This window comes from Rhipicephalus sanguineus, chromosome 7, assembly GCF_013339695.2.
Source record: "Rhipicephalus sanguineus isolate Rsan-2018 chromosome 7, BIME_Rsan_1.4, whole genome shotgun sequence".
NCBI classification, from domain to species: domain Eukaryota; kingdom Metazoa; phylum Arthropoda; class Arachnida; order Ixodida; family Ixodidae; genus Rhipicephalus; species Rhipicephalus sanguineus.
This window is the reverse complement of record NC_051182.1, coordinates 32281315-32292416: the sequence shown is the minus strand read 5'-3', so window position 1 is coordinate 32292416 and position 11102 is coordinate 32281315. Positions and strand designations below refer to the sequence as shown.

Sequence of the window (11102 nt, the reverse complement as noted above, 5' to 3'; positions counted from 1 at the left end):
TGTTGATCTGGATACACATTTTTGCACCTGTTGCTCTGGATGCACATTTTTGCACCTGTTGCTCTAGATGAACGTTTTTTTTTGTGTTGCACCTGTTGTGTTGCACTCGATGCATGTTTTATTGTGTTGCACCATTTTACCTGTTGATCTGGATACACATTTTGGCACCTGTTGCTCTCGGTGAACGTTTTTTTGTGTTGCACCTGTTGTGTTGCACTCGATACACGCTTTACTGTGTTGCACGTTTCTTTCGATGCACGTTTTGATTGTGTTGCACCTGTTGCTCTTGTGTTGCACCTAAGCACGTTTGATTGTGCTACACACTTATAAATAGTGTCTGTCACAGGCAGTACATTCATTCTGACGAAGGCTGGCCCACCAGCCGAAACGGTAATAAAACTACATTTCGTACGTGAGTCCTTCTTCTCACTCATCTATCGTACCGGACTCATCGATCTTCATACCCAAAGTGTGTATATATATATATATATATATATATATATATATACACACACCAGCTGAGTCAGCTAACTTGGAACAAGATTTTTTAAAAACTATGCACTCTAGGAATGTTCTACCTGTTGTATATTAGTGGTAGTCATGTGTACATACAACCTGTATTTTTTTCATGACTAAGCACTAATTGATTAAGTTTAATCAGCCAACTTTCTTATTCTTGCTCGAATCAGTAAAATGTTAACTTCATGTTCTACCTCGCCTCAAATAAACTGAAAATCAAGCATTTATGTTTTGCTGAAATCTGCCTGGTTGTTTTTTGAAACATGCCAAATATGAAATAGATGCTCGCCGCTATTCGAGCACTTCCAAGCATTCTTTGATTTATGATGCTTTTTTGTATTTCACGGGCATCTGTAGGAAGCAGAAAAGCACTAATACTTAATACATAGTTAGAAACTCTCTAACTGGACGATCTGCGAGCTGATCTACAGCTTTCTCGTTGGATTTTTTTGCCCAGCTTCATTGCTTCAATAGCTACTAATTAAACATGCCTAATTAGGCAATTAAGAACACAAGAAATAGTGTGATGTACTTCAGGCAATAGTACTCAACAACCTCCATTTGGCCGTATCGTCATAGGGTGCACGGGCGTATTTTTAAACCCTGGCTAAAGATAGCTGGGGGCACCCTGTATACTGCTCCATGGCACTGGCAAACGTAGTTTGCTGTAGAGCTCCCGCCGATTACCAGTGGCCAAACTTGCATCACCCACTAGATGTTGTCTCTTTAATAAGTGTAAGCAGTTACACGTAATTAGTTACTGAAAAGGTAATTGCTCAATCACATATATACCAACAAATGTAAACGATTACGAGGAATTTGTTTGGCTATATATAGTCTTGTTGATGACAAGGGTGAAAGTTTGTGTGGTTATAATGAGTGTGTTTGTGCTGGCTTTAACAGTGATCTCTTTCCTATTTCAGCTGTGTCTGATCCCTCTAATGGAGCATCCAACAAGTTGCATGCTTCAGACATTGCTACAAATTCAGTACACCAGCCTCTTCAAAAAAGTTACTTGTTTAGCATTATGTAGTAGAGCACTGCACGGGCTGTGATTCTCGACCCAGGCCTGGCCCGGGCCCAGAACTCGTTCAAGATTACCCGCCCGGGCCCGGCCCGAGCCCAAAAAAAAATTTCGCCTACCCGTCCCGGCCCGGCTCGATCGCAGATCGAGCCCGACAGGAGCCTGAACCAGTAATCTAGGTGGTGTGGCCCAAACATGGAATCAACAGCATAGTGCTTTAAATGGCAAATGTCTAGCCTTTGCTGGCGCATGTTTGGCTAACAATTATACCTTAACCTACGGTAATTTCTTGTAAACAGGTGCTCACGGTGGAACAGTTGCACGGACGTACTGGGTGCAATGAATGTTCGTTCGGCAGAGGTATACTGTACTTATTTTTGCTACAAATAGAATGGCCATCATCAAGAGCGTTTTGTAGCTGATACTGTTGCAATGATAGTGATTTGCAGCAGTTCAGGTTCGATAGGGAGCGCTATAAAGATAGAGGAGACAGAGAACAGAACGTTATCTTCACTTTGTTCTTGTTGCGCTCTCTATTGAAATTTAAACATGCTCTAACAAGAAAACCAGTCCTGCACCCTTCTGGATATGTAGCACCAGCCTGCAGCACAGTAACACCTTGCCACAGCAAGAGAAATAGAGGAAGAAAGTCAAATTTATTACCTTGTAAATACACTAACCTAGAAAGAAATTGTAGCAAACCGCGTGCACCACATGTACTTTTATAAACACGCATAAGCAGCCGAACGGAACAAAAAAAAACTATTTGTCATAGCATTCTTTTCATATATTACACCACTGCTACTATACAGTCTATAAGCTTTTTGTGGCATATTTTATAGTTTATTTCTTCGCATGTCAATGTGCAAAAAATCAAATTATCAAGAGATTTCGGCTTTAAGCACGCCACGCGCTGTTGCATAACGTATCCTGCCGCGCTAAAGTTTCTCGCACTGCTTTCGCTAACCCAAGGGGCGTACATCTGACTTGCGAATTGTGAAGGCATCGGCAGTCGTTTGTAACTTCCACCACTGGAGCAAAGTTAAGATGTCTTTGGGGACCTATGCAGAATGAACATAGCTGTCCAGCTCATCACTTCATTTCTCTCGTTCTCAAACGTGGTCCCACTCTTCAATGTCATCTATAAAACTTCTCTTTGAAGGCTTCTCCTAGCAGTTTTCTGAAGTGTGTTATGGACGGTTTACACCGCGCTCTTTTTTTCCATAATATAATGGTGTGTGCCTTTCTAACGATGTTGTACTGGTAGAAGGTTTTCATTGGACTACGTGGGTAGCACTGGCAGGAGGTGAACGAAGAGATTTCGAACTATTTTTGGGGTTCGTTCCAGTTTGGTAATAAAAGCGTGAATAAGCGGCTCGTCGCTTACTCATTGCATGCATATGGTTCGAGGTAAAGGGACGTCACTTGGCACGGAATTCGTAATGGTCTTTTTTTCAAGCCAGATATTTCGTCAAGCGAATATACTTTCCCTCACGCCTTGTTTAATGGACCCACGCTATTCCTGCACATTCCAACGCTGTTGCGGCAGTATCATCATGCAGCTCTCACACAATATAGTGCAGGGGTCTCAAACACACACCTCGCGGCCCGCACATGACTGTATTCAACCCATTTTTTTTTATTTTGTTTAAAAGTATGTTCTTATACTACACAGGCATGACAGGTTTCAAGCATTCTTTTCGTGAGGCACCCCATGCGGCCAGCATGTGCTGATTCAAAACCGTGACACAAAACTATATAATTCAGATCCAGATTTTAGTCATTTTGGAGATAGGCATCAATATGTTGTTAAAATCCTGCCGCCAAATACCCTTCAGAAATGATGCATATATATGATATAGGAAAGGTCTTTGAAATGGCAATGTTAGCTGACATTTAGTTGTAGGTATAAATTTATTATATTACATTTATTACTGCTACTACAAAATAACATTCGGGATGTAAAATATTAACGAATGCATACAAAGCACAAGATAGCGAGATGTTTACTATATAGGCGCCTGGTCTATTTACTTTTAGCTCGCCCGTTTCAGATAAATCAAGTAGCCCCATATGCAAGAAGCAAAAGAGTCTCAGTACTTGCCCTTCATAAAACTTCTCCAAATAGGTTGCTCTACATAAAAAAAGCATTTTTTTTTTTTCATGATAAAACGTGAAACATATATGTGTGCACAATGTATGTGGAGCAAACTTTAAGGGGTATGAAAGAGAAAAATGATTTTTGTATTATCGGTAAATTACTCTTTTACAATTCCAAAATCCCCACGTTTGCCGCGACAAGACTCTTGGTAAGCACGAAAACGAGCAAAAAGCAAATGCAGCTGGTGACACCACCTTGAAATTCAGGCAGCAGACGCCATGACTTCATAGTTTCTGGCGGCGTCTACTGGGGCTTACAAAGTTCCTAGTTGGTAAAAATGAAGTACACTGACATCTGAGGAAGCCATAGACTTGACATACCAAGTTTCAGGAAATTTCGTAGAGCTAATGTCCCCAAAATACGACAAATACAGTTTGAAATCCATAACCTCACGCGTGAAGATTTCAGCGCAGAAATTAAAAATGGAACTTTGCCCTTGATTTCCTCCCGTATTCATAACTTATGATGGTGAAATGTATGATATTTGAGTTCTCAGAGTACACTTTATCAGTCTAAGCCGATTCAGTGTTTCAATTTAGTATCCCTTCAAGAACTGAGCAAAGTCGAAGCCCGGCCCGACCCGAGCCCGCCACCTCAAACCTGAGCCCGACCCTAAGCCCGGAGCTTCAGGCCTGAGCCTGGCCCGGGCCCGTCGTGGAAGCTACTTTGCCCAGCCCGGCCCAAGGGCTGGGCCGGGCTCAGGTTTTCGGGTAGACCCGAGCCCGTGCAGTGCTCTATTATGTAGCAGTTCGATTCGTTTTGAACTTCAGATTGTGACGGGGATGCGACCATGCCCACTTACTGCTGCCTCGAATTGGCTGTATATCAGAATAAGTGAATATTGGGAATGTTAGTCAATTGAAATAGGGAAGGAAAAAATTACACCATCTCCCGCTAAAGGGGACCATGAGGCAATGCGAAGCCGGAGCACTTGCACGATCGCGTTCCGTTGGCGTTCGTTGGGCATGCTACCGACCTCGCGTCGTGGAACGCGAAGAGGGACGCTACGCGCGTCGTATCTTCCATCTAGCCTGGCCGTTAATTCTCACAGGGCGAGCGGGGAACGCGGTCGACAGGCGGGCGAGAGGGGGGCAGCATAGGAGAGGAGAGAGAAGGGGAGGGGACGCGCATGCACTCGAGCTCATCGCGGCGTTGCGCAGGAGAGAATTTCAGCATGTCTAGCCCGCGTTTCAGAGGAAAAGTGGAAAGGGTGAGGGGGAGGGGAGAGGGAAAGTGGAGATGGCAAGGGGAGAGGAGGTGTGTGGAGAGGGTGTGCGCATGCGCAGTAAGGGTGGTCACGCCGCACACCACCACCACCACCACAGGATTGAGCTCCGCCTTAAGATACTTTGCATCTAAAAGGGATTTCATCATGGTGTTTAAGTTTCTATCAGCATGAAGAAATTGTGCCTCTCTTTACAAATCATTGGTTCATGCTAGGTAGGTAGTAATGCATACTCTCGTTTTACAAGTCTGTTCAACAATGCAAATGTTCACATAAGTGTAGCTGAGAGAAACAGTTTTGCAGGTAAGTTACCACAACACTTGGCACATAGCTTTTTTCATGCAGCATGTTAACAATTATTTTGAAATATGTTTACAGTGTAAATCTCATGTTACATATTGTGCATTTAACCCTATCATCTTGTACGTTTCTCTTGTGTTGTCCTTTCAAATCAGCTGTACATTGAAAGTGATGCCAGCCGACTAACTGAATTTTTTTTTTTCTCTCATATGGCACTAACCAAGGAACCTATATGCACTTGAATGTGACTTCATTCTCCTCCACCATTAAACGTGGTACCATTTTCACTTTGATCCACCTTCCTTTTTTTTTTGTGTGTGTGTGTGTGTGTGTGTGTGTGTGTGTGTGTGTGTGTGTGTGTGTGTGTGTGTGTGTGTGTGTGTGTGTGTGTGTGTGTGATGCCTTTTCAGTACGTCGGGTTCATTTTGTGTTCTTATGTTTATATACGAGTTGGTGCATTTGGTGTGCTAAGGATATGAAATCTTTGATGCCTGAATTGCATTTAGTCCTTTGTTAAGTGAATGTGTGCATTCACTGTAAGACGTTGAAATACCTTTGATCTTTTAGGCATGCCGAGATAGCTTTCCAAATGCGCCTTCATTGTTTAGCCATTGTATTCATTCAGGAGAATCAAGTTACATATAGCAATAAGCTGTAATATCTGCTTATGTGAGTGATTGTTTGAGTGAATAAGTTACATTTAGTGTGGGATTGTGTTACATTTAGTGTGGCATTGCTTGTGTTATGTACCAAAGGGCACTTGTATTTTTTTAGCAACAGATGGTCATACTATTTTGGCCCTAGAAAATGCTTTTTTTTTTCTTTTTTCATATTTTCCAGTTCATTTCATTTTAACTTCTCCCATTCATATTTTATTTCGTATGCTTCCTGTGTTCAAAAACCAAGTGGTGCTTTTGCTGTCCTGCATTGTACAGATACTTCTGTCTGAAAAAGCAGTGCAATAATTAGTATTAATGGCACATGTGCATACAAAAATTCTGGCCATTTAAGTGTAATCCCAGAGTAATGTCAGACCTCCATGTATTGGCAGCAAGTGTTTGCATGTGTTAAGAGTAGTATTTGTGTAGAGATTGGAAACTTGTGTGAGACAAGTGTTGGATCAGTGCAATCTTACCACTTCTGTAAGATGTGGTTTTAGCAGGCCAAGGTTATTAAACATACTTGTAAGTGCAGCAACTCTTATTGATTGCCTGGTGCTGCACTCGAGTTCCGTGTAGTGCGTCACTCAACATGTTCAGCGCAAAAAAAGAACACGAAAACACAAGGAAGGGCACAACACAAGCGCTGTGTTCGTGTTCTTTTTTTTGAGCTGAACATGTTGAGTATGTTCCAACTAGCCCAATTTGCCACCTTACGTAAGTGTAGTGCATGTCACATGGCTTGCATTGCCTTTCTATTCTTCCTGTGTCTTTGCAGGTTCCCTGTCTTTGGAGTCTCCGGAGAAGTACCATTCACTTATTAACATAGAAGATGGTCTGTATTCTTGCAAGCAGTGCACCTATGTGACCAAGTCAACCTCACTAATGAAAAAGCACCTTCGCATACACACAGGCGAGCGCCCCTTCCTGTGCCATTTGTGTCCTGCAGCCTTCCCTCAGAACTGCAACCTCAAGCGGCACTTGCGCACCCACGTAGGAGAGCGTCCCTTTTCCTGTGTCCACTGCAGTGCATCCTTTTCGCAGAAAGGACACCTGGAAGACCACTTGCGCACCCACACAGGAGAGCGTCCCTTCTCTTGTCTCTACTGCACTTCATCCTTTAAGTCAAAGTCCAACCTCAGGGTGCATATACGCAGCCACACAGGAGAGCGTCCCTTTTCCTGTATGCACTGCGGTTATTCCTTTACACAGAAATGGAACCTCGTCAACCACATCCCCCGTTGTCATGCGAAGAAGAAACCCTGAAGGTCAGTTGTGTGCAACTTTTCTTGTGCCTCGGAAAGATAGCTTCTCAGGGTATATTGTTTAGAGAAGAATCACTCCACGGCAAACGTCCCATCCATTTTGGTGACCATCTCAGCCAACTACTATTCTGGCAGCAGTGCGCCAATGTCACCACGAACAAGGCACAGACGAATATGCTCATTTGCAAGCACACATGCGAGCATCCCATCCAGTGCTACTTGTGTCCGGCTGCGTTCACTCATACAGGAGAGCTTGCAAACCCATATAGACTAGAACACAGCGAATTCCATGCGCAGCGCCATATTTGCGTTGCGCCATCTTATCGCACATGCGACGAAACAACATTCCCCGGCTGCCATGCCAGCAGACGCTACACAGAGCAAATGCGAAACTCCCGAAACTCATCCCGTCGGAGAGCGTGTTTCGCGTCTTTTCTAACCTGGACATTTTCGCTGCTTTTATTGGAATATCAAGAACACCTTGCTCATGCATGTCCACAATGTATATATACAGTATGTGCTGAGCAGGCTGCGGAAGCAACCTCGTCAGGTACGTGCACTGTTACATTTGTAAAAGAACGTTCTCACTGGTACGCATGAATCGTAATTGCAGTGCAGCTCGCGAAAGAGTGACACGATGTTTCGTTGCCCCATATTATGAGTTGTGCACACAGATTTGTGAAAACTCATCATTTCTTCATGCATCGCGTAATAATTAGAGTACGCTTTACGGGTGGTTTCGCGGAACGTAATTTTTGTTTCACGAGCGCTCTTACAATCACGCATCTTGCTCACAAAAGCATGCTATCAGAGAGTCTCACGTGCAGTATCGTTCATCGATCCCTTTTGGAAGCTATCTGCGCTATTTTAATCTTGTAACTATGATGCTTTACAAGCGAAACTGTGCTACTCTTAGTTAAGCCGATATTGAATTGGGCGGAATCCAGCTGTCTTTTATTAAATGTGTGTGTTGTATAAATAAGCTAAAAATTTAGCTGCTTGAGCTAGCGCTACGCCTACGACGTAAAGGACACTGGCATGAGTACTGTTTACTTACGTGCCAATATATGTATTATGTGCAGCTGGATGCCTCGTGTCCAAATAAATTTGGGGACATCAAACACTGAAATGAAAGCACGAAATTCTGGCCAGCTGTTGAGGAACACTGTACCATTTACTACCTTTAGAAGACGAAATCTTGAAGGCGTGGATGCCATCAAAAGCACTAAAGCTTAATACTACGTTGAAAGTGGCAAAGCATGCTGATTGCTTGTGCTTGAAGGCACTACCTTGCACTACATCTTCGTCAAATGAAACGCTCAAAGGAATGAAGTGCACCCCCACACAAAGCTCACGCATGCCTTCAACCCAGCTGCGTGTTACGCAAATTCGGTTCGTAAAATGAAATAGGTGGGCATCACACTACAGAATACACGCACTTAGTATACTTACTCGCGCATTCTCACTTGGCTCCTAGTTTTTCTGCTTGAATCACAGTTATCCACTCATGGCGAAGCTGAAAACACCGCACCGGCACTATTCGCGTGGCGCTTCGTGATCATCGCAGACAGCGCTAATATCCTCCTGTTGCATTGCTTGTTTGGCATCTAAAGACTACGCAGTAGTGCCCAGACGAGCTCTTATACGCGGAAGCGGCGTGAACGGGTAGTTTTTCGCACTTTAAAGCCTCAGAACTGCAGCTTGCCCGGTTTACTTAGCGCAAGCAATGCGCGCCTTGGCAGCCCGGTCAGCCCGGCATCTGGGAGCGAGAGTATCCATATCCACTCCGCTCGCCAGCAGCCTGGGTGCGAGACAGGCGTGCTCTGGTGTATAGGAGAGCGTCCCTTTCCTTGTATTTACTGGAATTTCATCCTTTTCCGTGAAGACCACCCTTCCCTAATGCAGCAGTGGTGCTGCGTACCCACACAGGAGAGGTTGCCTTCTTCTGTGTCTGCTGTAATAGATCCTTTTGCTGAGACGCAACCCCTAATTCCACGTCTCCAGCCATCATGCAAAGAAGTCCTAAACGTCGGTGCCGTATGGACTTTCCCTGGAAGGAGAGGAGAAAGGTTTTGTAGTAGTTGTCGCCTTGCATTTGAAGTTGCAGCAACAAGAGGGTTCTGAATGCAAGGAGGTGGCACCTTGCAACAGATATTGAAGGTAGAGGCAGCAATAAAGGCTTTTTCTTGTTACAAGCAGATTCACTGTTGTGGTCATTTGCTCCCCTGAACATAATAAAATGTCAGAAGTGGGATAGAGTTAACCAGGTGGTTATGGATGCGGCAGCCAGTGCAGATGCCAGGAATACAAGGTCAACATACTGAATCAAAATAGCGTGAAAAAACGTAAGACAAGATGAAGAAGGCTACAGCATAAGCGCATAACAACAACAACTCGGTTAATATGCACAGTTGTTGTTATGCACTTGTGCTGTAACCTTCTTCGTCTTGTCTTACGTTTTCTCGCGCTCTTTTCATTTATCATGAATTACCAACTCGCCCAACAATCTATTCTAAGTCATCATACTGCAGGTCAGAATGGCCAGACCTCAGCCACCTCCGCCATTTAGCTTCACCAGCCCAGGGAAGATTCCAACATGGGTTTCCAACATATTGTCACGTGCTACAGAAGGACTTGAACTAGGAAATACTGCACCGGCAGAGAGACGCACACAAGACTGGGAAGATGGCTGCCAACACAACAACAACTCAGAGCGAGAGCGCGCACTGTCCCAGAACGTCTTCTTCCATTCTTGTGGATTGTTGGCTCGCGCTCGCCGTACCTGTCATGTTGGGCAGGCGGCAATATGAGCATTATGTGTTAAACATTAGCAGGTTCGGATTCCCATGGTGGCCTTTCCGGATACAAATATTCATAGCAACCCGTGCTATATCACAGGTCTGACCACAGCCATGGTCAGTTTCTTCACAACTGCTGGAGGCTGAGTGCTTGGGCTTCATGGGTGTATACATGTAGGAGTTAGTGGTGAAGTACTGCACCAGAGTGGCCATTTCTTGTCTGGTGAGGTGTATGGTGTGCATTACAGGCAGTCATGGGCACGTTACCAGTAATAAGTAACAGTGTTACAGTTACAGTTACCTAAGCCAAAAAAGTAACGCTGTTACAGTTACAGTTACAGAGTTTCCGAAAGTAACTTGTTACAGTTACTGTGCAAAAGTAACGTCGTTACTTTTCCGTTACTGTATAAAATAATAGATCACAAATCGAATTATAGAATTTATTTGATAAGGGTTGCATGTCGTAAAACCCTAGACGAAGGAAACATAAAAGGGGGCCCAACACCAGCAATCATTTTGAACGCCTCTTACTTGAAGTGGAAAGCGTGGTTGTCACTGGTTGATGTACTGGAACGGCGGCAGTATATCTTAAGACGTTTATTAACTATACCCAGAAGCGCATGCGAAGAGCAGCGAGGAGTGCATCACGAGTGGGTACAACGTCCATTGTGTCTGCTCCATATGTTTAAGGTGTGTCAGACTCTGTTAGGAGAGCTTCCCGTCCGCTGGGCATACAAACCGTTTTTAAGTCCCGTTATTATACCTTGGAACATGACAACGTGTGTTCACGAATTTCTAAGACTGCACACCTGCGGATTATCATGGCGGTATCTAAAAGTGCGATGCGGGGATCGGCGAAACGGGCAGGAAATGATCAACGAGGCCTAAAGAACTCAAGTGGAATGCCGCTAAAGCAACCCATGCAACACGTTCTAAGACCGATCTTGTTGAGCACTGCTGGATGACAGGTCATAGCTTTGACCTAAACAATGCGACGACGCCGGTTTGTGAACGAAGGTGGGGGAAAAGCAACTCCTGGAATCGTGGTTAATTCGCCGCGGCTTGCAAAAACAGCCGCGGCCCCCCACTGGACATTTACAAGGACATGTGTGACTAGTGGACTGGTTGACCTCGGCTCATTTTTTTTTCTT

General features: G+C 44.3%; 1 long non-coding RNA gene across 1 annotated transcript; it reads left to right on the top strand.

The window, feature by feature from the left end:
• Positions 1-5045: 5045 nt before the first annotated feature.
• LOC119399375 (uncharacterized) lies at positions 5046-9348 on the top strand. The gene is made up of 2 exons (XR_007416838.1): positions 5046-5504; positions 6667-9348. It is a non-coding gene; the product is annotated as an uncharacterized LOC119399375 (long non-coding RNA).
• The last annotated feature ends 1754 nt before the right edge of the window (positions 9349-11102 follow it).